The sequence below is a fragment of the Macaca thibetana genome, chromosome 7 (genome assembly GCF_024542745.1).
Source record: "Macaca thibetana thibetana isolate TM-01 chromosome 7, ASM2454274v1, whole genome shotgun sequence".
Lineage (NCBI taxonomy): Eukaryota > Metazoa > Chordata > Mammalia > Primates > Cercopithecidae > Macaca > Macaca thibetana.
In genome coordinates, this window is record NC_065584.1 from 163,591,996 (window position 1) to 163,619,394 (window position 27,399).

General features: G+C 46.5%; 1 protein-coding gene and 1 pseudogene across 1 annotated transcript in view; one reads left to right on the top strand and one right to left on the bottom strand.

Annotated features, from left to right (window-relative positions):
• SKIC8 (SKI8 subunit of superkiller complex) overlaps nucleotides 1-4,420 on the bottom strand; it is a 421,718-nt gene extending 417,298 nt beyond the window's left edge. Inside the window, exon 1 of the mRNA XM_050800003.1 lies at nucleotides 4,410-4,420. The gene's annotated coding sequence lies outside the window, so the exon portion shown is untranslated. The remainder of the gene's footprint in view (nucleotides 1-4,409) is intronic.
• An 11,361-nt stretch (nucleotides 4,421-15,781) lies between these two features.
• Nucleotides 15,782-26,095, top strand: LOC126959317 (golgin subfamily A member 6C-like; annotated as a pseudogene).
• The last annotated feature ends 1,304 nt before the right edge of the window (nucleotides 26,096-27,399 follow it).

Sequence of the window (27,399 nt, forward strand, 5' to 3'; positions counted from 1 at the left end):
ATGTGGATGTCTGTGTGTGTATATGCATGTTTGTGTGTGTATGTGTGTGTGTGTACACATGCTCAGGGGGAAGGTTAAAGAGAAAATCAGCAGGGTGCAGTGGTGCACACCTGTAATGCCAGCTGGACAAGAGGCAGACGGGAGGATCACTTGAGCCCAGGAGTTTGAGAGAGAAAAAATTTCAATAATCTTCTTCTTGCAGTTAGAAGGAAAAACCTGGGGCTGAGCATAAAGAGACAAAAAGCACAGCATAAAGAGGCAGAGAAATGTCTAATGAAGAACAAGTGACCAAGAATTAATTAGTTCATCTATAAAGAAATATAGCACTTTAGCAGCAGAATAAAACTGTAAGATAATTTTCTCTAGAACCCTGACAATCTTTGTAAGAAAACTGTTGGCCACATTAATTGCAAAAACTTACAGGACTCTGTGCAACAGAACTGGCTAGTAAAACCATCTTTATAAAACTCACTATGCTACAAGTGGCATTCAACTCTTTCTCAACCAAGATTTCACAAATCTACCACCAGTTTCCAGATGGTGAGGGAAAGTGTGATGAGATTTTATGATAAATTGTGCCTGTCTCTGAGCCCATCTCCTCCTATTGAAGAGAAGGAAAATGAAGCGAGCACATTACAGCCCTGCTGGCAAAAGTCACAAGATAAGCAAATAATTATTATTTAAAACCAGAGAGTCCTATAATTTATTCACAAATGCCACATGTTCTGTATTAGATCTTCCATTTCAATTTACTTGTATCCTTTGAAGCAAATTTATAAGACTTGAATTATTCAGAAAACGCTCCCAAGCTAATAGAAGAAAACACTTCAACCACAGGAAGTATCATGCTACACAATATGGTGTGGTGGTGAAGATGCAGGCTCTAAAACCAGAAAGCACAGGTTCAAGTCCTGGCTCTACCACCTTGGGAAAGTTACGTGGTGTCTCTGTACCTCCATTTCCCCATCTAAAATGTGAGGGTGACAATAATAGTGTCTATTTCACAGAGTTGTTTTGATGAAAATAATATATGTAAAGCACTTTGAACAGCAGTTAGTGCTATAAAAGTGTTTGCTATAGTTATTTTAACATTTCAGATTATAAATATCTACCCTGTTATTCAGATGACAAGCATCCCTAAGTTGATAACATGATGAAGAGCTTTTGTGTTCCATGATTTTCCCTCAGCTTTGTGGGGGAAAAAATACCACACGAAGAACAACTGAAGCAGGCGTGAGAAATAAACTTGGCTTAAGATTGGGGGGCTTGGGTTTATTAGGCTTTTGTCTTCTAAAAATTTCCTAAGCTCCATTGATAAGAAGATGTTTAATATCAGTCTAGCTAAAAAGGACCAATATACCCCACAAAACACTGAGTTAGACATAAAAACAGAAGGGTAATAAATAAAATATGGAAAACTATACAACCAGAAAAATAAACAACTACCAGTACTTAAAACAAGGCTAAATCTCATAGGATTATGTTGAATGAAAGAAGCCAGCCGCAAATGTGCACATACTGAATGATTCCATTTATATGAAGTTCAAGAACAGGCAAAACTAATCCATGGTGACAGAGGTCAGGATCCTGGTTAACTTTGAGGGAACAGCAACTGAGAAGGGGGAAGAAGGAGCCCTCTGTGCTGATGGGAACATTCTGTATCTTGAGCTGAGTGGTGGTCACATGACTGTACATATATGTAAATAGTACAGAGTTGTAGCTTAAGGTATATGCACCTCACTGTATATAAGATACTGTCTTAATCCATTTGTGCTGCTATAACAAAATATCTGAGACTGGGTAATGTGTAAAAAACAAAAATGTATTTCTCACAGTTCTGGTGGGTGGGAAGTCCAAGATCAAGGTGCCAGCAGGTTTGTAGTCTAGTGAGGGCTGCTCTCTGCTTCCAGGATGGCAACTTGAACACTGAGTCCTCCAGAGGTGAGACACGCTGTGTCCCAACATGGTGGAAACGACAGAAAAGCAAAAGAAGAAAACCGAGCTAGGTAGCTCCCTCAAGCCCTTTCATAAGGTCACTAATCCCATTCATGAGGCGGCTTCTCCCTCACGACTTAGTCATCTCCTAAAGATTCCACCTCTTAATACTGTCACATTGGGGCTTAAGTTCTAACATAAATTTTGGAGGAGACAAAAACATTCCAACCATAGCAAATATGCTTTACTAAAAAGGAAAAAAAAAAGGAAAATCTCATCTCTAAACATGACATTTTAAGTGTTTATATATTTACAGCCCAATTTTCTGCTTGCTTGCATACATATTTGTGACCATGAGTGTCATTCTTAGCTTAGAAAAGGTTCAGTAAATTTAAAAAAGTCTCATATTATCTATTAAGATCTTATTCAGATAAGATCAAATTTCTAACCTAGATTTTAGGTTAAGACAGAAACCCATGGTCATTTGCTGCAATGTGAGAATGACAGAGAGAGAGATATTAACTAGCAGGATCCAACTATAAAACTAAATTTAAGGGCACAGTTTTCTACTAATGACTCCTCCAGACAAATCAATTACTTGGATATCAATGAATCAACTAAAAATGGAAGTGAGAACAGTTTGAGTCCTTTTTGCAATGGATGGATGTTTACGAGACTATTAAGTGAAGAGGGTTCAGAAACAAGGGGACAAATGGCATGCTAATTTGGGGTTAAATGGAGTAATGGGATGATCTTGGAAATATAAGAAACCTGCTTAATGGGGCTTGTCTACTTGTAATTTGATAAACTAATATAAGTAAATTCATAGAGATAAAGGACATAAGCACTTAGAACAAAATTACAGGAATAAATTTAGTAAAGAGGCACCAAAGTTGAGATAAGGGCCACTGTTCCATCTCTGACATCTTTAATTCTTGAGTCATGGGGATGGTAAGCCAGGAACAGAGTCTTCCGACTGGAAGCTAAAACTAGCCTTTGGGGTGGGTTCAGAGATGTTCAGATTCAAGATGCAAAAGCAGATGTTGCCCGGTCGAAAATATCCCAATTGCAAGGGCATTTTCAAAGACAGTGGTGCTTGGGGAAAGAGAATGCTGTGTGTTTAAAAGAAAATAAATTAAAAGAAAGAATGGAAACAAGGAAGAAAAAGTGACCGGAGGGTAGGGTGACCATATGTTCTGGTTTGCGAGGTACAGTTAAGTTTATGTCTGCTGTCCCGGTGCAATTATTATAGTGCCCCTTTCACTCTCCGAAGTGTCTGGATCTGGATGATAAAGCATATGATCACCCTATCAAAGAGACGATATTAGCCAGAAGACCCATGTGTCTATTTTAAACGGTGTGGACTGATTCGCAGCCCCATGCTGCTGCCCAGCTGAGGGGTGTGCACCACCTCTGCCTCGCCCTACCCCGCCCTGCTCGGGTCTTCAGGAAGGCTGGAGCGGAACCCTCGGCTCCCGCGCTGCTCTGGTGCCACCTGTAGGTTATATCGGGGAACTGCTTCTCTCCAACTCGCTACCCTCCACCCAGCCTCCCTACCCCGACCCTGGACAGCCTTGGCCTTGGCCAAAACACATTCAGAGCACGGGAAGCCCTGGCTGGGGAGTGGGCTGGACCCCGCAGTGAAGCCCGGTTACAGAATCAGACGGGCCCAGCTTAAACCAACAAGGCCAAGCTCCTCCTTTTCCTACCCACTCCTATCCTGTCTCATTTTGTAGACTGGAAACTGAAGCCTAATTCAGATTTTTTCATTGGTAGAATTGTGAAGCATACAGCTGGAGCCTCCCAGGTGCCATTCCCCACATCTCTGTCATTCCCCTAATACATTAGGATAGTGGGAAAGCAAGAGAGCTTAAGCTTACTAAGCTCCTACTGTGTACTGGCCAGAGTGGGCACTTTTCTCTCCAGCCTCACGATTGGTGGGAAATAGGTGATCACACAACTAGGATACAGGATTAGAGTGGGTTCGCGATGTGCTCACCGTCTCTCAGCTGAAACTGGAACCCAGGGGTCTTTGACTCTAAAGCTAGTACTCTTTTTAGGGTCTCCAGCTTGAGCAACAATTGTAAAATGCAAAGAGCACCTGAAAATCTAATAATGATCCATATAAGACTGTATTGCAACAGAAACATGGAGTGTCTTCGTGGGGGTGATGGTGAGGTGGGGAGATTATCTCAATTCTATGTAACCTGGGAACTCTCCCAGGAAAATGAATGAAGCATGACTGAGTGCAATTTGTCTGATAAACAAAATCTGTCAGAACGTGGGACCTTATTGGTCCTGGGTAGCGAAGGTAAGAAATCACGGTGCTGGACCTTTCTTTCTTTTTTTTTTTTTTGAGACGAAGTCACGCTCTGTCGCCCAGGCTGGAGTGCAGTGGCGCGATCTCAGCTCACTGCAAGCTCCGCCTCCTGGGTTTACATCCATTCTCCTGCCTCAGCACCCCCCTCCCCCCCCCCCCCCCCTCCCCCCCCTCCCCCCCCCCCCCCCCCTCCCCCCCCCCCCCCCCTCCCCCCCCCCCCCCCCCCCTGCCCCCCTCCCCCCTCCCCCCCCCCCCTGCCCCCTCCCCCCTCCCCCCCCCCCCCCCTCCCCCCTCCCCCTCCCCCCCCTCCCCCCCTCCCCCTCCCCCCCTCCCCCTCCCCCTCCCCCCCCCCTCCCCTCCCCCCCCCCCCCCCCCCCCCTCCCCCCCCAGTAGCTGGGACTACAGGCGCTCGCCACCTCGCCCGGCTAGTTTTTTGTATTTTTTAGTAGAGACGGGATTTCACCGGGTTAGCCAGGATGGTCTCGATCTTCTGACCTCGTGATCCGCCCGTCTCAGCCTCCCAAAGTGCTGGGATTACAGGCTTGAGCCACCACGCCCGGCCTGGACCTTTCTTAAAGTGTTCCTTCTAAAATTACTCAGGGCTTCAGTGCCCTCACCTTCTTCATTACCCTGGGCAGTTTCTTCAGCTCTCTTCATCCTACTGCCTAACATCCTATCCATCAAACTGCTTTTGGAGTTATGTCTCAATAAAATAAAAATCATGATAAAAGTCATTTACACCCTAGTGAGAGTCATCTAAGATTCCCTTTTCTTCTCAGGCCTTTAGCGAAGTTGGTTATGAGAGAGGATGGGGAGGGGGAAAAGGGTTGGAGGGAGCACTCTTGGAGCTTGCACTGTTCCTTTCCGATGCCCTGGCGCAGTGTGAATATTGTCAATCTAAATGGAAAATTCCACGCAAGTTCCTCTCTATTCCCTTTGTCACCAATACCAATTTCCAAGGCAGAGCCCTGAGAGGGCTGGACTGGAGGACCTGGAGGTAATAGAAAACAACTTGTCTTTGGGTTTCAGGTCAAGCTGTGCCATGACTTGCTGTGTAAGATGAGACAAGTCAGTTCACCTCTCTGCACTTCAGTGACCTCATCTGTAAAAGGCTGATCTGGACTAGATTAATGATTTTCTTCAGGTTTTGCAATTGTTTTGTTGTTCTGTTTTGTTTTGAAACGGAGTCTCACTCTGTTGCTCAGGCTGAAGTGCAGTGGCATGATCGTGGCTCACTGCAACCTCTGCCTCCTGGGTTCAAGGGATTCTCCTGCCTCATCCTACCGAGTAGCTGGGATTACAGGTGAGTGCCACCACGCCCATCTAATTTTTGTATTTTTAGTAGAGATGGGGTTTCACTATGCTGGCCAGGCTCGTCTACAACTCCCAACCTCAGGTGATCCACCTGCCTTGGCCTCCCAAAGTGTTGGGATTACAGGCATGAGCCATCGCACCCAGCCTGCAATTGTTTCATGTTTTAACATTATATTCAATTATTCCTCCATCTTTATTAAAGTATAATTGATAAATAAAAATTGTGTATGTTTACAATGTTCCATGTAATGATTTGATGTGTGCATACATTATGAAATGATTAAATCAAGTTAACATTTTTTATCACCTCACATACTTTTATTATTATTTTTGTGGTAAGAATATTTAATATCTATTTGCTTAGAGTAGTGTTTACTAGAGGTGAGAAAGGGTAAAGGAGAGGGGGTAGCCAAAGGTTGGCTAACAGGTTAACAGATAAAAGAGTACATGGCTGATGGCTCACGCCTATAATCCTACCACTTTAGGAGCCTGAGGTGGGAGGATCACTTGAACCCAGAAGTTTAAGACCAGCCTGGGCAACATACGGAGATCTCATCATTATAAAAAATTTAGAAATTAGCCAGGCATGTTGGTGCATGCCTGTGGTCCCAGCTCCTCTGGAGGCTGAGGTAGGAGGATCACTTGGGCCCAACAGGTCAAGGCTGCAGTGAGTTGTGATTGCACCACTTCACTCCAGCCTAGGGGGCAGAGTGAGACCCTGTCTGAAAAGAAAAAAAGCAAAACCAGCTAGATAGGAGGAATAGTTCTAGTGTTTTTTAGTACTATAGGGTCACAATAATTGATGACAATTTATTATATATTTTCAAATAGCTAGAAGAGTGCATTTTGAATACTGCCAGAACAAAGAAAGGATAAATGTTTGAGGTGGTGGAGATGCTAATTACCCTGATTTAATTATTACATATTGTATACATGTACAAAAATATTATACTGTACCCCATAAATATGTACAATTATTGTGTCAATTAATAATAATAAAAGCAAAAAATCTTCTCTTTTAGCAATTTTTGAGTATACGTTATTATTAACTATAGTCGTCATTCTGTACAACAGATCTTCAGAACTTATAACCTTATATTTAATTTTGATCAAAGTACTAGATACACAGAGTTAAGAACAAAATGGGGCTGGGTATGGTGGCTCATGCCTGTAATCCCAGCACTTTGGGAGGCTGAGGTGGGTGGATCACGAAGTCAGGAGATTGAGACCATTCTGGCTAACACGGTGAAACCCCACCTCTACTAAAAGTACAAAAAAAGTTTAGCTAGGCCTGGTGGTGTTCGCCTGTAGTCCCAGCTACTCAGGAGGCTGAGGCAGGAGAATTGCTTGAACCTGGGAGGTGGAGGTTGCAGTGAGCCGAGATCATGCCACTGCACTCCAGCCTGAGTGCCAGAAAGAGACTTTGTCTCAAAATAAATAAATAAATGAATAAATAAAAATAAATTTTTAAAAAACAACAAAATGGTATCTGGAGCAAGAAATCCTTGGAAAACAAAAAAGGAAGAAAAAAAGAACAAAATGGTAATAAAAGGCTTATATCAAAAAGCATTTCCTCTGCCCTTTCTTTTCTTGCCTTTGTGTTGGGAGAAGGGCTGAGTGTTGGGAGATAAGCTGAGGCAGGGCTTGGAACATGTCTGGGGTCCAGGATCTAAAACCCCCTCATGGCCTTTGGAATGTGTCTAGATTTGCTGGCTCCTTGCTTCTAGCACTCCCATTATCTCAAGTAGCCATATGTTTCAAAGAAAATGCTATGCCATCACAGCTGTAGCTTATTTGCTTGATACGTCGTTTCCTTTCAACCCCCACATCCTCACCACCTGTTTCTTTTTTTGATCACCAATAAATAGCCTGGGCTCCCAGAGCTCGGGGCCTTTGCAGCTTCCATACTAGCGTTGGCCCCCTGGTCCCACTTTCTCTCTCAACTTGTCTTTTCTCATTCCTTTGACTCCGCCAGACTTCGTAGCCCCCATGGCCTAGTGTTGGGTCTGATCAGCACAACACCTTTGCATCCTAATTCCCAGAGACCATCACTTTAAATTCGTTTTGCTACTTCCTCTAGTATTTATCATCGTATTTCTAAAGATTGTTTATGTTGCTATTTCTTGATTTGTTTTCTTCAGTATCTATCTACTTCCTGGAATAGCATAATGTAGGGCTTACCTCCCTTATGAGGCCTTAACAATTTCTTTGCCACCATTCTACCAATTTCAATGGATCACAATCTTTTGAAATGAAAAGCATTTACATTATTGTAGATATCTAAATTTTGTTTCCTAAGCCAAGTCCTGCACTGAAATTGTTTCATTTCTTTCCTTTTTTTCCCCTGGAGTTAATAATTGCTTCAAATTTTTCCCCTTCATTTGCTTATATGTTTTTGTACCTATTAACTACCTTTTTGTCAGTTGCTCCAACTGATCTATGAAATGCCTAGTAATAATTATCTGAAAACTAAGATACATGAGATACTCTATCAGCCCCATTATTTTCCTGGAGGCTTCCCTCTCTCCCTTGCCCTCCATTCTTATTCTCTAAACTGGACTCAGCTCTCTTAGCCTGTGGCACAGCTGGCATCCTGGCATGTCTCTGCACCATTGTGTGAATTTCCTGCTGCTTCTTCTGTGTACATCTCCTGTTCCCTGGCCCCAGATCTTCTTTTCCCCTGGTTTACTCTCTCATTGTGTTGCAGCACATCTTCCAGTGGCTTCCTGAAAACGAGTGAATGAAAGCCAAGCTTTCTGACCCTCACACATTTTAGAATGTCATTGTTCTGCCCAAACTCCTGGTTACTAGTTTGGCTGGATGTAATGCTCTAATTTAAACATAACTTCTCCTCATATTGGGAAATATTGCTCTATTATTTTCTAGCTCACAATGTTGTTGCGAAGAAGTCAGTGTTATGTGGAGTCTTGGCTCTTTACATATGACCTGTCTTTTCTCTCTGGAAGATTTTAGGATTTTCTCTCTACCCTTAGTTTTCTGGAATTTCCCAATGATGTGCCTTGTTGCAGGTCTGTCTTCATTCACTGTGCTAGTCACTTGGTAGACTCTTTTGAACTAGAAAATCATGTCCTTCTGTTGCAGGAAGTCACCAGCAGGTTCATGTGAGCTGGGTAATCACATTTTTTTCGTCCAAGGACAGAGGTATCAAGGCCCTGGGAACCTTATAAGTGGATGTGGGGAAAGGGGGCCTGAGGTGAATCCAACAAAGCTGCAGCACCCACTGAGCTCATGTCCCAGGGCTAGGCTCTGCCTGAGGACAATAGATATGGGTGAGACTCACTTCCTGACCCAGTCCCATGGTTGGGCTCAGGACACACATGGTCCAGGAGGCCCCCAGCCCTGGCTACATTTACATGCACCTACCTGCATGCAGCAATCAGTGAGCCACAGGACAACGTAGGGGAAGGGGCAGCTCCAGAGAGCAGGATAGGAGGGAGGTAAATAATCATGGGGTGCAGAGTGGCCTTGTGGGGAAGGGGAAAAGGCAGGGCCGTGTGTGTGTGTGTGTGTGTGTGTGTGTGTGTGTGTGTGTGTTGTGTTGTGTACTGGGTGAAATGGGGAGAATATTTTGTCTGCCCCCTTTTCTGGCCACTGCACCCCTTTTTTCATGAATAGTTTTTCTTCCCATCATGGTCTGAGTGTCTCTGTCTCCTCCAAATTCATATGTTGAAGCCCTAACCTTTTGCCTGGCTGTATTTGCAGATGAGGCCTCTCAGGAAGTCATTAAGATTAAATGAGGTCATAAGGGTGGGGACCTGATTCAGTAGGATTAGTGTCCTTATAAGATGAGACACTAGAGAGTGCACTCTCTCTCTGCACAAATACAAAGAAGAGGTCACATGGGCACACAATATGGCAGCCACCTACGGGACAAGAGAAGAGGCCTCAGAATGAAACCTGCCTTGCTGGCACTTTGATCTTGGATTTCCCAGCCTCCACAACTGTGACAAATAAATGTTTGTAGTTTAAGCCACCCAGTCTGTGGTATTTTGGCATAGCAACCTGAACTAATCTCCCCACCCTACTTCAACCACATGACACTAGAGGGGGTGGCAGTTTTAGTGGCCCAGCTACCCAGCCAACCCAGACCAGACCAAGCAGAAACTTTCTTCTGGAATTTTTTTTCTTTTTTTTTTTTAAGATGGAGTCTCACACTGTTGCCTAGGCTGAAGTGCAATGGTGCAATCTCGGCTCACTGCAACCTCCGCCTCCTGGGTTCAACTGATTCTCCTGCCTCAGCCTCCTGAGTACCTGGGATTACAGGCATCTGCCAACACACCCAGCTATTTTTTGTATTTTTAGTAAAGACGAGGTTTCAGCATTTTGGCTAGGCTAGTCTGGAACTGGTGACCTCAGGTGATCCACCTGCCTTGGCCTCCCAAAGTGCTGGGATTACAGTCATGAGCCACCACACCCAGCCTATTTAAGCTGATTCTTTAAGGGTGAGTAGAAATGTTTTCCAGGTGAATAAAACCTTGAGATATTATTCCAAGCAGAGACCAGCAGGTGCAAAGACACAGGGATATAAAGATGTTGAAGTTTACCAACCACTGCTAGATTAGAAAAAACAAAAAGGAAACAATCAAAATCAAAAATTAAAATTAAAAATCACCTAAAAAATGAAACTAGGAATGGGTTTGGCCAGAGGTCGCATCGCAATTGAGTCAACTATGACCGTAGACACTCAGTAATGGATGGAAGTTTTAGAGAAAAACATAACATTCTCAGGTTGTTGGCAGAGTATCTAGAACAATTTAGAAATATGGGCATTGAATTCTGGGAATAATTACACTGTAGTGAAATCATGTCCTTCTCTGTGTATGAAGCATATATGTGTGGCACACTGTTCAAAGTGCTGAAAATCAGACTCTTTTCAAGGAGCTCATGAGCAATCAAGGGAGATGGATGGGCGAGCAACTGATTATCATGTGACAAATGAGGTAACAGAGATATGACTAAGATGCTATCAAAACAAAAATAAAGGAGTTATCCGTAATATATGGAGTGCTGGGGAAAGATTTCTCAAATGAAGCTGGCAGGGTGTGATGGCTCACACTTGTAATACTGGCACTTTGTGGGGTGGAAGTGGGAGGATCCAGGAGGATCTAGGAGTTCAAGACCAGCCTGGTTGACAGAGCAAGGCCCTGCCTGTCTCTATATTTGAAAAAAATAAATAATTTTTTTTTTAGTGAAGTGATATTTGAGCACTCTGGAGTACCATACAAATATAGGACAGACTGAAGGAATGTATACAGCTTAATTTGAGTTAACATTTTTTTGAAGTTTTATATCACAAAAATAGTACATATTCACTGTTGTGAAATTAGAAAGAATTGATAGGCAAGGAGGGTGGTCTACAAAGCACTCCATAGATCCACCATACTGAGACAATGCTTAGTGCTTTGATGGATTTATTGTATACTTTCTATGCATATGCATGTAATGTATACATACATGTGCATGGTTAAATAGAAATGGTTCTCCTTGATGTTCTGTTTATTCATGTATTGTTATGAAGTAAATCCCCAAAGAGTACATTTGCTTTGCCCAAGGGAGTCTTTTGCTATATACTGCTGTACATAATGAAAACTAAAAAAGGGGCTAACTTTTCAGCCTTGTGACCTTGTGGTGATTCAAATAGAGGCTTCATCAAAGGCAGATTCAGAAATGAACTTGGTGTGTGTGGGTGGTTATGCTTGGCATTGTTGTTTGTAATAATATGATAGGGATGACTTCAGTGTCCACCAACTGTGCTACCTCCAAATGAAGAATGCTGTGCAGTTGTAAAGAAGAATGAGAAAGACCTCTGTGCTCATGTAGAAGAACTCAGATACATTGTGTGTGTTTTTTAAAAGGAACAAGGAATGGTATAGTATGTATGGTATGCTACTTTTTGTGTTGAGAGAGAAGAGTAGAATAAGAACATATATTTGTATTTGCAAAGATAAATTCTGAAATGATATATAGGAAACCAATGAAAATTGTTGGCTGTGGAAGGAGAATAAGACAGTGAATGGGATTTTGCCACATACTTTTATAGATAGTTATATTTAAACATTTTCTGAACAATGTATTTGTACACATGACACTTTTAAAAATAAGTGAATGAAGGAATGAAGTAGGATTATGAGAAAGAAATAAGAAAAAAGGATCTAAGGGGCTACCCATGATTTTAGTACCCAGTGAATATTAATACATAACAATAGCAGCAAAAATTGGAAGAGTAGCCCCAGGAGGGTAGGGAGTCAGCCTTTCCTTTGTCTTTTCCTCAATTTCATATATTTAAAAAAAAGTACTCTGAGAAAAATAAAGCAATTTGAAACAAAAATGCCTCCAGATCTCTTAAAATAAAAGGAAGATGGGGCAGCTTTATGTAGTGCACGTCCCAAAAATGGGCTGATTTACCTCAAGAGGCAGGGATTCCAGCCTACATGGGATACATACAGGAAAAAAAATAAGAAAAAGAAAAGAGATTTAAATATAAATAAATGAAAATAACACTTCTCCCTGATTATAAAGGAAATCACATTATTTTTGTAATAATTTGGATGACAAATATTAAGAAAAATCTTTAATTTGCCATTCAAAACATTCTGGTTTGTTACTTTTTATACTTTTTTATGCATATAAACCTTTTAAAAACTAGAATGGTAGTATATAGTCTTTTGTCACTTACTATATTTTAGGCATATTTCTGTGGCAGTAAATATATCCTGGCATCATCATTTTTAATAGCTGGATGTATATTAAGTTAATAATCATTGCCACACCAGAGGTGAATTTTCTTATATATACATTTTAATGGACTCGAGCAAGTATTTTTGGACTAAAACCATAGAAGTAGAATTTCTGGAGAAAATAATTTTTGGGGTTTTTAATAGAAATTTTCAAATTATCCTCCAGGAAAAGTGACTCAGGTTGTACTCCCACCAACAAGGACAGAGCTCCAGGTCCCCCCTTCCATTGTCATCTTTCCTGCCTTTATACAGCAAATCTCTTTGTTTTCATGATATTTCTTTGATTTCTAGTGCTTTTGAATGTTTTTCATATGCCTATTGGTCATTTTTATTCTTGTGAGAAGTGCCTGTTTCTCCATTGCCCATTTTCTGTTGAAAATCATTTGTTTTTTCTCGGTAATTTTAAAGATTTCTTTACAGACTAAGGATACAAACCTTTTATCTGTCATTGAGGTTACAAAAACTTTCTCCCAGTAAGTAGTTTGTCATTTTACTTGATTTCCTTTCTTCTTTTCTTTTTTCTTTCTTTTCTTTTCCTTCTTTTCTTTTTTCCTTTCCTTTCCTTTCCTTTGCTTTTGCTGACCAAACTCCAAAGTCACATTTCACTTAATTTTCATCCTGCCAAATTTGAAAATATTTCAACTTAGTGATTTTAGTGTAAACAGGAGCAGGAGAGAATGTATTTAAGTCTCATTCTGTCACCCAGGCTTGGGTGCAGTGCCATAATCATAGCTACCACAGCCTCAAACAGCTGGGCTCAAGCAATTTTCCCACCTCAGCCTGCCAAACAGCTAGGACTACAGGTGTGTGCCACCATGCCCAGCTAATTAAAAAAAAATTTTTTTTTGTGGGGATGTGAATTTGCTGTGCTGCCCAGGCTAGTCTTGAACTCCTGACTTCAAATAATCCTCCCACCTTGGCTTGCCAAAGTGCTGGGATTACAGGTGTGAACTACTGCTCCTGGCTGAGAGTTTAGTTTTGTTTGCTAGTGATGTTCTTGGTATCTTTTCATATTTGAGGCTTTGGTGCTAGTGCTGAAGTATTACACTCACCATCCAAGGTTTACAGGACTTTTGTTTTAATATTGAACAGATGGAACTCTAGTTCTGCATCTTTGCAGGCATACAAAATGTGCCTACCAGGACTCTGCTTTATATCTATGGAAAGCAAGAAGTAGTACAGTAAAACTTTGCCTGGCTAGAGGCTGTGAAAGCATGGAGTATTCTGATTTAATTCTATTAACTTGGAAGTATGAAGGTGAAAAGAATTCAAAACTTACATTTCCTGTTGAATGCAATTTGAAAATACAGCCAATGATTCCACTTTTCTTCTCTAGTAAGTTTGGACATTCCCATCTACTTGGCGTTTTATTATAGAACTGCTAGTTTGCCTGAGACTTACATTGTGAAGATACTTTTTTAAAACTTGAGAGGTAGGCCGGGCACGGTGGCTCAAGCCTGTAATCCCAGCACTTTGGGAGGCCGAGACCGGCGGATCACGAGGTCAGGAGATCGAGACCATCCTGGCTAACCCAGTGAAACCCCGTCTCTACTAAAAAAAAAAATACAAAAAACTAGCCGGGCGAGGCGGCGGGCGCCTGTAGTCCCAGCTACTCGGGAGGCTGAGGCAGGAGAATGGCGTGAACCCGGGAGGCGGAGCTTGCAGTGAGCTGAGATCCGGCCACTGCACTCCAGCCTGGGCGACAGACCGAGACTCCGTCTCAAAAAAAAAAAAAAAAAAAAAACTTGAGAGGTAAAAGGGTGTAAATGGTGTTGTATGAGATCAGGCTGGATGAGAACTAACACTTGTAAATATACTTTTTAGACTGAATCTCTGATTGCCACTTGTTTTCTTATTTAACTCATAAAAATAAAACACATTGGATGGAGGGTGGGAGTAGGAAGGAGATTTATGTGTTTTAATTGCATATCATGGTTTCATATCAAGACAGAACACATGGTATCCCTGGCTTTGGACTTACAGAAGGAAACACATTTTTCTACCTGCTGTATGCCAGAGGTTTTTAAACACCTGGAGGGATTACTACAGCACAGATTGCTGAGCCCTACTCCAGAGTTTCTCTTTCACAAGGTCCAGGGTGAAGCCTGAGAATTTGCACTTATAAAAACTTCTCAGGTTCTGCTGGTGCTGCTAGTCCAGAGACTACATTTTTGAGAACCACTCTTGTCTACTAACTGTAAATTGTAGAACTCTAGAAAAAAGCTTAGTTTAGTGTGGGAAAAGAAGCTCACAGGTTATGGGGCAAATCGTGAAAGATTCAACCCTTGATCTCAGCCTAGTGTGGAACTCACTGTGTAATGTAACAAGCAATACACAGTGACATAACACAGTTCTTGGTTTTCATGATTGCAAGTCACAGGCAAGTATCAAGTGAGAAATTCAGTTTCATTTGCAAGGCTTAGAGAGGTCAGGTGATTCTAGAAAAATAGACCTTGTGTATACTTTAAACCAGAAAGAGCTTTGAGTGCTGATTAAGTTGAAAGCTTTGTGTTTTTATTTACTTTTGACTATTTTGTTTTATTTTTTTGAGATGGAGTCTCACTGTGTCACCCAGGCTGGAGTGCGGTGGCGTGAGCTTGGCTCACAGCAACTTCCACCTCACAGGTTCAAGTTATTCTCCTGCCTCAGCCTCCTGAATACCTGGGATTACAGGTACCCACCCCCACACCTGGCTAGCTTTTGTATTTTTAGTAGAGATGGGGTTTCACCATGTTGGCCAGGCTGGTCTTGAACTCCTGACCTAAGGTGATCCACCCACCTAGGCCTCCCAAAATGTTGGGATTACAAGTGTGGGCCACCACACCCAGCCCAAAAGCTTTGTGTTTTTAACATATTAGACATGTTTCTTGTTTTTTAAAAAAATCTTAATAATGTAGGAGAATAAAAGAAATGTTTTTCCAAAAAAGAGAAATCATTGTGATTATTTTACCTTTTTGGAATGTTGGATAATATAGTCCACTTCATTAATCATCAAACGTGCTATGGATTTTCCATTTTTATAGGATTGTCTCAATTGAGGTAATACTGGTAATTCTTGTACTCCATCTGAAGATGAAAAATGTAGGCTAAAATCATAGACCATGCATAGAAGCTGGATAATGAAGAGAGCTCTGGAGGAACATGTAGACACACACACACTGACACACATATATTTAGAGTATAAACACATATATTTTTTAAAATTTATTTTTAACGTTTTAAAGCAAAAAGCCAGCACCCCACCCCCCTCCAGGAGTAGGCAGGCCCCGCCCCTCTCCCCAAGTGGGCGGGGACAGCAGTTGTGTGGGCAGCTTTCCTTGTGATGCCACAGGTTCCTCTGGGCACACTGCTCCCTGGCCACGCCTCCTTTCCCTTTCATCTTTCTCATTGACCAATGGGCTTGGAGAATTAAGGCCACGCCCCCATTCTGCATTCTAGTGGGGCCCTGGTTACGCCTCCTTTGGCTCAGTCACACAGCCGCCTGGTAGGTGACTGGAGGTGTTCGCTGATGTGGCCCCAACCCTGCCTCCCTCCCCACCCCATGATGTTAGAAGAGACTCGACAAAGTCAATTGGCAGCAGCCAAGAAAAAGGTAAGACACAACAGGTCATGGCCCCCCAACCTAGCCAGAGATACCCTCCAATGACAAGACCACTGCCAGAGTACATACCACTCCTGAGGCACACTGGGCTGGGCCCCCTAACCCTGGCACCTCTGGGCTCCCCCCACCAAAGTCTCATCGGTCAGCCCTGCCCCCTCAGCAAGCAGCTCAGCCTCTGCCCTCGCCAGTCACTCCATGGTGACTTTTGGGAAGTGACTCCTGGGGCTCCCTGCTCTATACTCACCCCTCACGTCCTGCTGCCACAAACCCAACCTCCCTGGGTTCTTTGGGCTCAGCTGTCGGAGGACCTGGGTCCCCCAGCCCCAGCCCCCCACCATCGCGTCATCCCCGGGTGACTTTGGGCTGGTGACTCCTGGGGTTTCCTGCTGCAGACTGTACTCTCCCCTCCTGCTGACCCAAGCCTGACCTCCCTGGGCTCTTTGGACTGGCATCTCCAAGGACCTAGGCACCAGCCCTACGTCCCACTCCCCCATTATGGGTCAGCAACTCAGCCATTGCACTGATGTGGTTCCCCCCACCCCCAGGAGGAGTGGAATGTAGTGATGTCACAGTCCCCCTAGGAACTGTCATTACTGCTGCAAGACTGGACTTTCATCTTACAACCCAGTGCCCTAAGCATTCTCGCCCCATTTCTGGTTCCTCTGGTCACAGCACAAATTTCCACCTGGAAGGGGAATGGGGACTATGGGACTTATGAGCAACAGGTTTCAGGTCGCCTTACTCCCTTCGCATAGACATTGACTTTGTGAAAAGCCTACACTTCCCCTGTGAGATTAAACGTTGACAGTATCTCTGGGTGGCAATGGGAGAATGGGTTTGGTTTGGTTTTCTCCCAGCCTTCTACTCTCCAGAGAGACTTTAACATATTTTTCTGAGTTCTCCATCTCATATTCTAATTCTCCACAGTTCTGGGACCAGACTGCCCTTCAGTCAGTGGTCTCTGAAGTGAGATTTGCTTATCTTCTGTGGAATAGATCTTGGGAAACTGAACTTGACAGCTTGAATCTTCCTCATATCATCTCAAGTTGGGGTACTTTGAGTGCCACAGGATAAATGTGGGAGATCTTTCTGAAGCATCAGTTTCCCTTGATTCTCTTGAGAGAGAAAAAACGTTAATGTGCTTAGGGATGACAGTCACATATGTTTCTAAGAGTATACCAGGCTTCTCTCTGAAATGAGACTTGGGTTGTCCTCTTTCTGATAAATTCCCAGATTTAACAAAAACGCTGCCTTCTGCCATGAGGACACATGCATATAAAAGTTTGAGAGGTCCTGGTGCACTTCTTCAGACTTACAGACATGTGAGGATGTGTGACTCCAAACCACACAGTGTGCAGTTCCTGCCTACTTAATGTTTAGTTTTCTACCTCTGGCTCTGATTTTGGTCTCTGCCAGCTGCTGATTCATGGCAAAACCCCAGAGCTTGGAGTCAGAAGACTGAATTTAAGTCCCATTATTGCCCACCCTCCCTTTTTTTTAGCCATAATATCCATCCCTCTCAATCAGTAAGTGATTGTGAAAACACCTTGTACAGTTGTTGGTGGCATTAAGTCAGATGGTGTATAAGAGTATTTTGAAAAACTGTAAAGGGGGATATGGCTGTAGGGGCTGGTAGTTCTCATGAGTATTACTGCTCTTCTTTCCCACAGCTAAAAGAATATCAGCAGAGGAACAGCCGTGGTGTTCCGGCAGGAGTGAAGACAAAAAAGAAGAAAACTGGCAGTAGCCCTGAGACAACCACTTCTGGTGGTTGCCACTTACCTGGGGATGTGAGTCTTGGCTGGCCAGGCTCCTGGGGACAGGGGGCCCAAGGGGGCAGTAGAGGGTAATTGTTAAGATTGCTGGGTACTGGTTAAGAATTCTGGGTTTGAATCCTGCCTCTCCATTGGCTAGGGATCTGATTTATGGCAAGTTGCTAGAGTTCTTTGGGCCTCTCTTTTCACATCTGTAAAATAGGGGTAGTGTTGTTTGATTTTCATTTCTGAAGTTTAAATGATATTCCATATTGTTGTTGTTTTTATGTTAATCCCTAGTACATGTCCTGCTGTGAACACCCAGCATACCCAGGAAATGGCCATTGCTCTTTGATTTTCCTGCTCTTTGATTTTCCTGATCCCTAGTCTCAAGGCGGAGCTGGGCCAATGAGTACAGCCACTTGCTATCAAGCTGTCCCTTTAGGAGTCACAGAAGGGGGCTCAGGGTGTGGTGAGGAGAGCCCCAGGCACTAGGAGTAAGAGAAGATCTAACTTGCCACCAGCTTGCTGGGTGACCACAGAAAAATCACTTCTTACCCTGAGCCTCAGTTTTCTCCATTGTAAGATGACACTGGATAAGATCAGTGTCTTTCAAACTTGTTTTTTAGCTGGAGCCCCCTTAGTTCAAGTGAACCCTTAATCAGGAGTCTGGTTTTTTAATAGAGGTGGAGGTCTGGAGCTCTACCAGATTCATCGTCCACGTCCTGGGCCTGAGGAGAGGGGTCCAGTGAGCATATTAAGAGCTGCGTTGGTCAGGTGACTCCACCCTGTGACTGCATCACTCAGGGAACTTTTCCATCTATTTGTTCCTGCCCCTGGCAAGGCAGCAGGTGGCCATTTGGAAGAATGGCACAGGCCATGGTTTCAATCTCCTCTGCTCCCTCAGCGTTTTATTTTCCTGAAACCACATCTTCCTCCTACCCTGACTTTTTTGTTTCTCTCTAAGCCACTTCTGTCTTTCTCCCCCTGCCCTTGTTTTTCCCTTGTCCCCTCCTATAGATTCAGGACATTCTGAAGGTGATGGTGTCCAACCTTACCCATTCCAGTGGGGTAGCGCTCCCCCATTGCACAAGTGGAAGGTGAGGCAGTGCGGAGACCCCTCTCTGGCTTGCTTCCAGCTGTGCATGCCCCTGAGGCTTCTCTGGTTTGGGAGATACTTTGCCTCTGCCTTGTTTTATGTTGCTGCCATTAACCTTCATCCTGTTTATGTCTGCTTCTTCACCTGCTTGATTGATTGGGTTTTTTCCTTCCCTGCATCTTTTATCATCTTGGAAATGGTGAGACCTTAAATTTTAAAAGTAACTTGGGAATAACATACAGAGCAGGCATGTGCGCTTTGGGGATTTTTTTTTTTTTTTTTTTTTTTTGAGACAGAGTCTCACTGTGTTACCCAGACTGGAGTGCAGTGGTGCGATCTCAGCTCACTACAACATCTGCCTCCCAGGTTCAAGTGATTCTCTTGCCTTAGCCTCCTTAGTAACCTGGATTATAGGCACCTGTCACCACACCCGGCTAATCTTTGGATTTTTATTAGAGACGCAGTGAAACCATGTCGGCCATGCTGGTCTTGAACTCCTGACCTCCAGTGATCCACCCACCTCAGCCTCCCAAAGTGCTGGGACTACATTCGTGAGCCACTGTGCCTGGCCCCTTTGCTGTTTTTATACTTTCTCTATATCCCAAACTGTTTCCCTGTAAGTTTTTTTTTTTTTAATTTCTCTTTTTTTATTACTCCTGCATCATCTGCTACCCTGAAGGACCTGGAGGTAAGAGGCTCTGAGCCAAGGTGCAGTGACCCTGCAGGCCAGCCCTCCAACCTCCTCTCACAGTGGGGGCTGGGTGCCCCTCTGCCAGCTGAGACAGCCCACACACACCCCAGCCCTAATGATTGTTCTCTCTACCTCTTCCCATAATCCTCTCCAACTCCTCCTCTCTGCATGCACCTCAGAGCCGAAACCAAGAACTGGAAGTAGCCCTGGACTCAAGCTCCGCAACAATCAATCAACTCTATGAAAACATAGAATCACTGGTAAGAGTCCAGTGGGGTCCTGTGATTCCACACTGCCAATCCTGGGCTTTACTTTCCCCTTGGTGCTCTGAAGAAAGGGGCTGGGTCCCCTGGTGCCAATGGCAAATGGGGAGCTGGAGCACCCAGGCCTTACCTGGAGGGACCCCAGAGCAAGAAGCATGCAGCATGGCTCTTCTGTCACTGCCCCCTTTGCCGACTCTCTCTTCTCCAGACACCCCTGCTCGGGTCCTTGCCACACACGCCCTGGGGTTGTCACCTCTCAGGGAAGCACTAGCCTGATGGTTTGTCAGGGACCCTGTATTTCTGCCATGACTCAGTCCCTAATTTGCTCTTTGAGTCTGGACAAGCCACCTCTCCTCCTTGCGCTGGTGTTTCCGAAGGAGGTGGAGCAGTGAAGGTCTCGGTTAGCTCTGAGAGTCTGAGATTTAAAGGCTCCTAGAATGTAAACCTGAGGGCCAAGGGCTCCTGTCTGTCCTTTTCCATTCTATATCTGCTGTGAAGAACTGTACCTGGCTTGTACGTGCTCAGTAAATGTTTGTTGAATGAACACACCTTTCTCAATCACAAGCTGGCAGGAGGGTGGGTCTTTCTCAGACTCCGTCTCTAGAGGTTTATGTTACTGTCCTTTGGAGAGAATCCAGATTCAGACTTTGAGTTCTGTGGCTGTGGGCAAAAACCAACAAAGACCCAAATCCTCTGTCCTTGCGAGCTTGAGGAGAGTTGACCAGTTCATGTTGCCATTGGGTCTGAGAACGTTGTCTTTAAAATTCCTTCCTGGCACCTGTCTACCACTTCCTGGGGGATAGAATTGAGGGGGCCACCCTCAGTCACCTGAATTTGACTCTCCCCACAGAAACAACAGAAGAAACAAGTGGAACATCAGCTGGAAGAAGTAACGTGATTTCTTTGTTTGCACACAACATGACTGCTGGGTTTGGGGGGCACTCAGATGTAGAGGCGCCAGTCTCATCTCACCCACTCCCAGCCTGGGGAAGAAGGCTCATCCCTCAGATTCCACCACATCCCCACAGGGTCCCTGATAACCTGGTCCCATGGGTGGGCCTGTGCTGGGGCATTGGTGGCATGCTGGGGGCATGTCTCTTGCTGTGCCATCTCTGCCTCCCCCGGGTAAGAGCTCTGTCTTCCTCTTCCTATAGGAAAAGAAAGCAAACAATGACATACACAAAGCACAGACGGAGCAGTTAGAGGTGAGTGGAGGGTGGGGAGTTTTCTCCTGTCCTCCGGAGAATGTTTCTTTCCATCTCTTTCAGCACTTGCTTGGCTTTTTTCCCAAACATTCAATTCCAGACAATCAACATCCTCACACTGGAAAAGGCAGACTTGAAGACCACCCTTTACCATACTAAACGTGCCGCCAGACACTTCGAAGGTGGGAATCTGGGCACCCCGTCATCCTTCACCCTGGTACTTTGACAGGTCTTCAGGGGGAGTCCTTTGGGCCCCATCTCAACCTCTGTCATTACAGAAGAGTCCAAGGATCTGGCCGGCCGCCTGCAATACTCTTTACAGCGTATTCAAGAATTGGAGCGGGCTCTCTCTGCTGTGTGTACACAGCAGCGGGAAGAGGACAGGGTGAGTCCAACCAACTGCCCCGTCCCCTGGCTGCCTGGCTTCCCAGATGGAGGAGAGAGTGTAAAGGTCCCTTCTGGAGGATGCAGTGTCCTGCCCAGAAGGCAGCATGCTCATTTCTAGCTGCTATTGTGTGTGGTTGCTAGAGACAGCCTGGGGCTGAGTCAGCTGCTGTGGGTGAGTTGAGGGGCACTGTGGGGAGTGAGCACTGCACACACAGCTCGAAGGCCAAGTGCCTGCCCTGCCCTTACCTGGCTGTGGCCTTGGCCAAAGCCTAGGTGGTGTATTGGGTACTTGTACTGTGAAGGTACAGAACAGTACATTTAGTACTTCACAATTTCTGTAGAGAGAGGAAAGGCATGTGTGTGTGTATGTGTGTGTGTGTGTGTACTATGATAATATACATAAAACGTGTCTGCAAGTGTTCATAAAAAACTCAGGAGAGAGTAACAGGGCGGCTGGGAGACACTTCCATGGTGTACCTTCTGAGTTTTGGACTATGCGAATGTATCATCCTTTCAAAAAGTGAACAAAAGATTAATTTCCCCTTCCTTTCTGTGCCCCTATCCCCAGCAAGGAAAATGGGCTTAGAGAATCGGATAGACCTGGGTGTTCAAATCCCAGCTCTGTCTCAGTGATCTTAGGCAAGCACTTAAACTCGAACACTCCATGTTTTTCATCTACACAATAGAGGTAATCCCAGTAACTGTCTCATATGGTGGTTGTGAGGATGACATGGGATTGCTAGTATGGAACCTGGTGAAGCACTCCATAAAGGTTCAAACAGTGGTATTAATAACATTAATAACAACAGCAATGTTATCTGATCTCTCTGGGCCTCTGTTAGCCAGTTGTAAGTTCGATCTCTTTCCCTGTCCCTTCCAACTTTACTGAGTTCTTTTAAAAACCAGGCCATGGGCGTGGAAATGCCTTGATCTTTACTGATTGAGTTGTACATTGAGCCTACCCTAGCCTTTAAGGGGCACTGCCCCGGGATCCCCCATCAAAACTTCTCACTCTTCACCATCCAGTCCTCGAGCCGCAGTGAAGCCGTCCTCCAGCGGCAGTTACATCAGACCAGAAAGGAGCGGGCGCTGCTGAACGCACACGTGACACAGGTGAGGCTTTGCAGAGGGAGGGATGTGGAGGGAAGATGATCCCAGCTGACCAGGAGCAGGTGAGGACCAGTGACAGCCCTTCCTCACTTCTGTGGCCATTCTTGCAGGTGACAGAGTCACTTAAACAAGTCCAGCTGGAGAGAGATGAATATGCTCAACATATAAAAGGAGAGAGGGCCCGGTGGCAGGAGAGGATGTGGAAAATGTCGATGGAGGTGAGACCTGACCCTTCAGCCCCCACCTTAGATAGGTCACTGGATCTTTCTGGGCATCTGTAAAATGGGACTAGTACAGCTAGAGGTGGTCATGGGTCTGGGTTTGTGGAGGTGGGGGCCAAGAGGGAGACGGTAGCTTGTCCAGCCACCAGCCCCTCTCTCCAGGGCCCTTTCCCCCTGTGCTTTGGGCAGGCTCACGCATTGAAGGAGGAGAAGAACGTGACATACATCAGATACAGGAGCTGGAGAGGAGCTTGTCCGAACTCAAACACCAGATGGGTAAGATGGGGCTGGTGTGACGTGGGAGCAGGACTGGCATCAGAGGGCTGTGGGGTGGCTTAGAGTGCCCCAGGGAGGTGGGTGGATGGAAGGGCTTTGAGGCGAAGAAGGAAAGAGGTCTGTGCCAGCAGCTGGCAAGTCTTGTCATCTCCATGAGCCTCAGGGTCCCCGTCAGGCAAGAGGAAGGAGTGCCCATTGTCAGCCACCCACAGTGCTCTCTATCTGACATGGCTTGGAAATTGGCTTCCATTGGGTGCGAGGAATCATTAGCAGTGAGGCCAAGTTTGGGAAGCCTGAGAGGAGCTGCATCAAAAGGAGGGCTTTTTCTTTGAGGGGGGGGGGTGGTGGGTGGGGAATCCAGAGGCCCTTATTGTCTGCTTCATTTCTCAGCTGAGCCCCCGTCCCCGGTGGACCCAGCAGGGACCTCTGAGGTGGAACATCTACAAGATGAGGCCAAACACCTGAGGAAGGAGGTGGAAAGTCTGGAGGGAAAGCTCCAATCCCAGATGGAAAAAAATCAGGTCTTGACTCTCCTGAGCAAGGAACAAAAGGAGAGACTCCAGGAGCAGGAGGAGAGGCTCCGAGAGCAGCAGGAGAGGCTTCAAAAGCAGGAGGAGAGGCTCCAAGAGCAGGAAGAGAGGAGGTTGCGGGAGGAGGAGAGACTATGTGAGCAAAAGGAGAGGCTTCGGGAGAAGCAGAAGAGGCTGGGGGAGCAGGGTGAGAGGCTGCAAAAGCAGGAGGACAGGCTACGAAAGCAGGAGGAGAGGCTGAAAAAGGAGGAGGAGAGGCTGCAAAAGGAGGAGGAGAGGCTACAAAAGCAGGAAGAGAGGCTGTGGGAGAAGGAGGAGAGGCTACGAAAACAGGAGAAGAGGCTGCGAATGCAGGAGGAGAGGCTCGCGCTCTCCCAGAAGCACAAGTTCAACAAGCAACTGGCCGAGCCACAGTGCAGCTTTGAGGATCTGGTGGGTTGCCCCACCTGGGCAGCCTGCCCTCATCCCTAGCCCTCTGGGCCTTTGTTTCCCCACCTGTAAAATGAAGCAGTGTAGCCCTCACATGACAGGGTACTTCTAAAGGCATCTGTGAGCCAGAGCTCATCAGGCCCTGCTCTGATGGCTGTGGGGAAGAGGGGGATAATTTTTCTAACCTACCTCCACCCTTTCTGGTGACATGGGAGGCAGACACCAAGTTCTGGGGTCTCCAGCTGCAGTGGCTGGCCACTGATTGCTTCTCTCTGTCCAGAACAACAAGAACAAAAGCGCACTGCAGTTGGAGCAGCAAGTAAAGGAGCTGCAGGAGAAGCTGAGCAAGGTGAAGGAGATGGTAACCTCTGCCCCATCCAAGAAGGGCTGGGAGGCAGGCACCAGCCTCTGGGGAGGGGAGGTGCCAGGCCAAAGGCAGCTCCAGCTGGGGGGCAGGTGACCCCAGCACCTTCCAGGGCAGCTCCATGACTGTTTCTTTCTTCCTACCCTCTGATTTTAGAGGTGGGTAGCCTGGGCTCCTCCCAGGTCTGGACATCATCTTCCCAGCTAGAGGCATGGATTCGCCCAATCATAGGGGTGGAGACAGTGGTATAAGAGGTCCTTATGCCGGGACACAGTGGCTCCTGCCTGTAATCCCAGCACTTTGGGATGCTGAGGCAGGAGAATCACTTGAAGTCAGGAGTTTGAGACCAGCCTGACCAACATGGCGAAACCTCATCTCTACTAAAATTATAACATCAACAAAAAATTAGCCCAGGCAATGGTGGCACATGCCTGTAATCCAGCTACTCAGGAGACTGAGGCATGAGAATCTCTTGAGCCTGGGAGGTGGAGGTTGCAGTGAGCTGAGATTGCACCACTGCACTCCAGCCTGGGCCACATGGTGACACTGTCTGAAAACAAAACAAAAAAGCCTCCTTAGATTCAAACTGGATTCCGGCCTTGGTTCCACTGGTCACCATTCAACTACTTTTCATCTCTAAGTCTCTGTTTCTTTGACTTCAAAAGGAAGTTAGCATTTTTCTTATGGAGGTGCTGGGGATTAAATGAGAGAACACATGGAAAGCATTAGGCATGGAGCACACTTAGCAGATGGTGATTGGTTCCCTCTGCTTTTCCACCAGTCTGTGGCCTACAGTTTAAATGGTGGGAAGAAGAACAGGAGATTTGAGGCTGGGGAAGGAGGCATGAGGTTCTAGGCAAGGGGGGAAGTCTCTTAGGCCTGGAGCAAGGGGCCAGGGTCCCGGGCAGGTGACAGAGCCCCACCGTGCCCTCGCTACCCTATTAATGGGCCCAGAATCTGGAAGCCAACCACATGCCCTCATGCCCAGGGTCTTCCTGCAGATACAGCTGAAGAGCCAAGAGTCTCAGAATCTGCAGCAGCAGCAGTGAGACTAGTACCGGGGTCACCTGCAGCAGTACGTGGTCACCCATTAGCAGCTGACCTCTGAGAAGCAGGAGCCGCACAGGCAGTTACTGCTGCAGACCCAGCTGTGGACCAGCTGCAGCAGCAGGAAGCTCAGGGCAAAGCGGTGGCTGAGATGGCCTGCCAAAAGTTGCAGGAGACCCAGGGGAGGGAGTTGCTGAGGACAGGGCCCCGAGGGGACGACCTGGCAACCTCTGTGCCTTCTCACTCTGTTTCCCATTCCTTTAGGAGTGCCTAGAAGCTGCCAGCCAGCGGAACCAACAGCTGGAGACCCAGTTGAGTCTCTGGCTCTCCCTGGACAAGGTACAGAGACCACTCAGAGGAAGAGGAGAGAGGCCCCAGGAGGAAGGGGGGACTGTTAGCAGCATAGGATTGAGGGGTTGGAAGAGACCTTTAGAACAGCTGGTTGTTATGCCAACCGGGTGTCTGCACTAAGTTCGGCATCAATATGATGACCTCCCGGGAGCAGGGGGCCACCAGGTTGCCTAAGGATGAGTGAACTGGCCCAGATCAGAAAGGGAGCAGGTCAGACTCCCACACCATGACAGGTAGCAGGACTGTGCCTGGGCAATATAGAAGATCTTGGATCTTATAGGAAAACTAAAGAACAGCAGCTCATTCCCCTCTGGGGAGGGGCTGGCTCAGGGTTACACAGTGAGGGTGGGGACAGAGGTGGGCCCACAGTACTTCCCTTGTTGGGTTTTCTGAGGACCCCTCTGGCCACCTCCCCACAGGAGATGGAGGAGGACATCTGACAGTGAGGAGGAGAGGGTGCCTCGGCCTAGGCCAAGTGTCCCAGAGGAGCTGGAGAGCCGGAAAGCCACGGTGAGTCTGACTTTCCCTGCCCCACTTTGCCACCTTCCTCTGTGGCCCCTCCCAGACCCCCTTATGCTCTTGCTTTCCCCGCCTTCTGATTTCTCTGGACATTCACCCCTTCCGGGAGCCAGTGGTCAGACACCACTTCACCTGTGACCAACAGGTGCACTCTCTGAGGCCCCAAGGGAAGGGGCTGTGCTCTACCTCCCTGCCCCATTTGTTCTGTGTATGCCCCTACAAGAATACTCAGCTCTTGCCTTCAAGTGGCATTTTCAACTCCGCTGGAGCCAGTTCCCAGGGGGAGCAGGCACGGCTATGTGGGCAGCGGAAGGTGTGAAGGCTGTGCTGCCTGCACCTGGCTCACCTGGTGGCCTCGGCCTGGAAGGAGTCAGAGGCAGAGGCCCCAGCCCTAGGGACTGGGGGTGAGTTTGTGTGTGGGGAGAGCTACCGGGCCCTGTAGGAGGCCATGGAGAAGGTGAAGGTGAGTGAGTCCTGGCATGGGCCAAGAAAAGTGGGGGTAGGGCAGGACAGGTCACTCCCATGATGTGACCCCATTATTTTGGCTCCAGAGCAGTTTTATGGACCTCCCGAGGGAGAAGGTGGACGGGAAGCAGCAGGTGGAGAAACTAGAGCTTGGATTCATCCAGCTCTCTGGAGCAACAGATGGCATGAGTAAGCAGGAGGCCAGGGCATGGGCACGGGGAGCTGCAGGGCCTTCAGAGCGGCCCCAGTGTCTGAGCCATGTCCTCTCACAGGAGAGCACATCACAGTATATGAGAGCCAGGGGCAGGGCCAAACACGCGGCACCAGGAGGAGGAAGCCAGCAGGCTGGCCCAGAACGAGGAGGAGATGAAGGTAGAGGGTGTGCAACATCTCTGCGGGGTTTGGGGTGAGGGTGGGTGCTGGCGCCAGCTCAGGCTTGGTAACTGAGCACCCCTCCCTTCAGGTGAAGCTGCTGGAGCTGCAAGATATGGTGTTGCCGGTTGTGAGTCACCACGAGGGGCATGACAAATTCCTCCCTGCTGCCCAGAACCCTGTTAATGAGCCCGCTTCAGGGGCCCCAGCCCCCCAGGAACTTGGGGCTGGGGAGGAGCAGAGTGGTGAGTAGAGCCCTCAGGCGGGGTGGGCAGGCCGGAGCAGGGGAGGCTCGCAGTGTACTCAGAGCCCCGCCTCCCTCTCTCCGAAGATTTTCACCACAGCATGAAGCCTGCAGTGGGACAGGCCAGGGAGGGTTCTCCCTGTG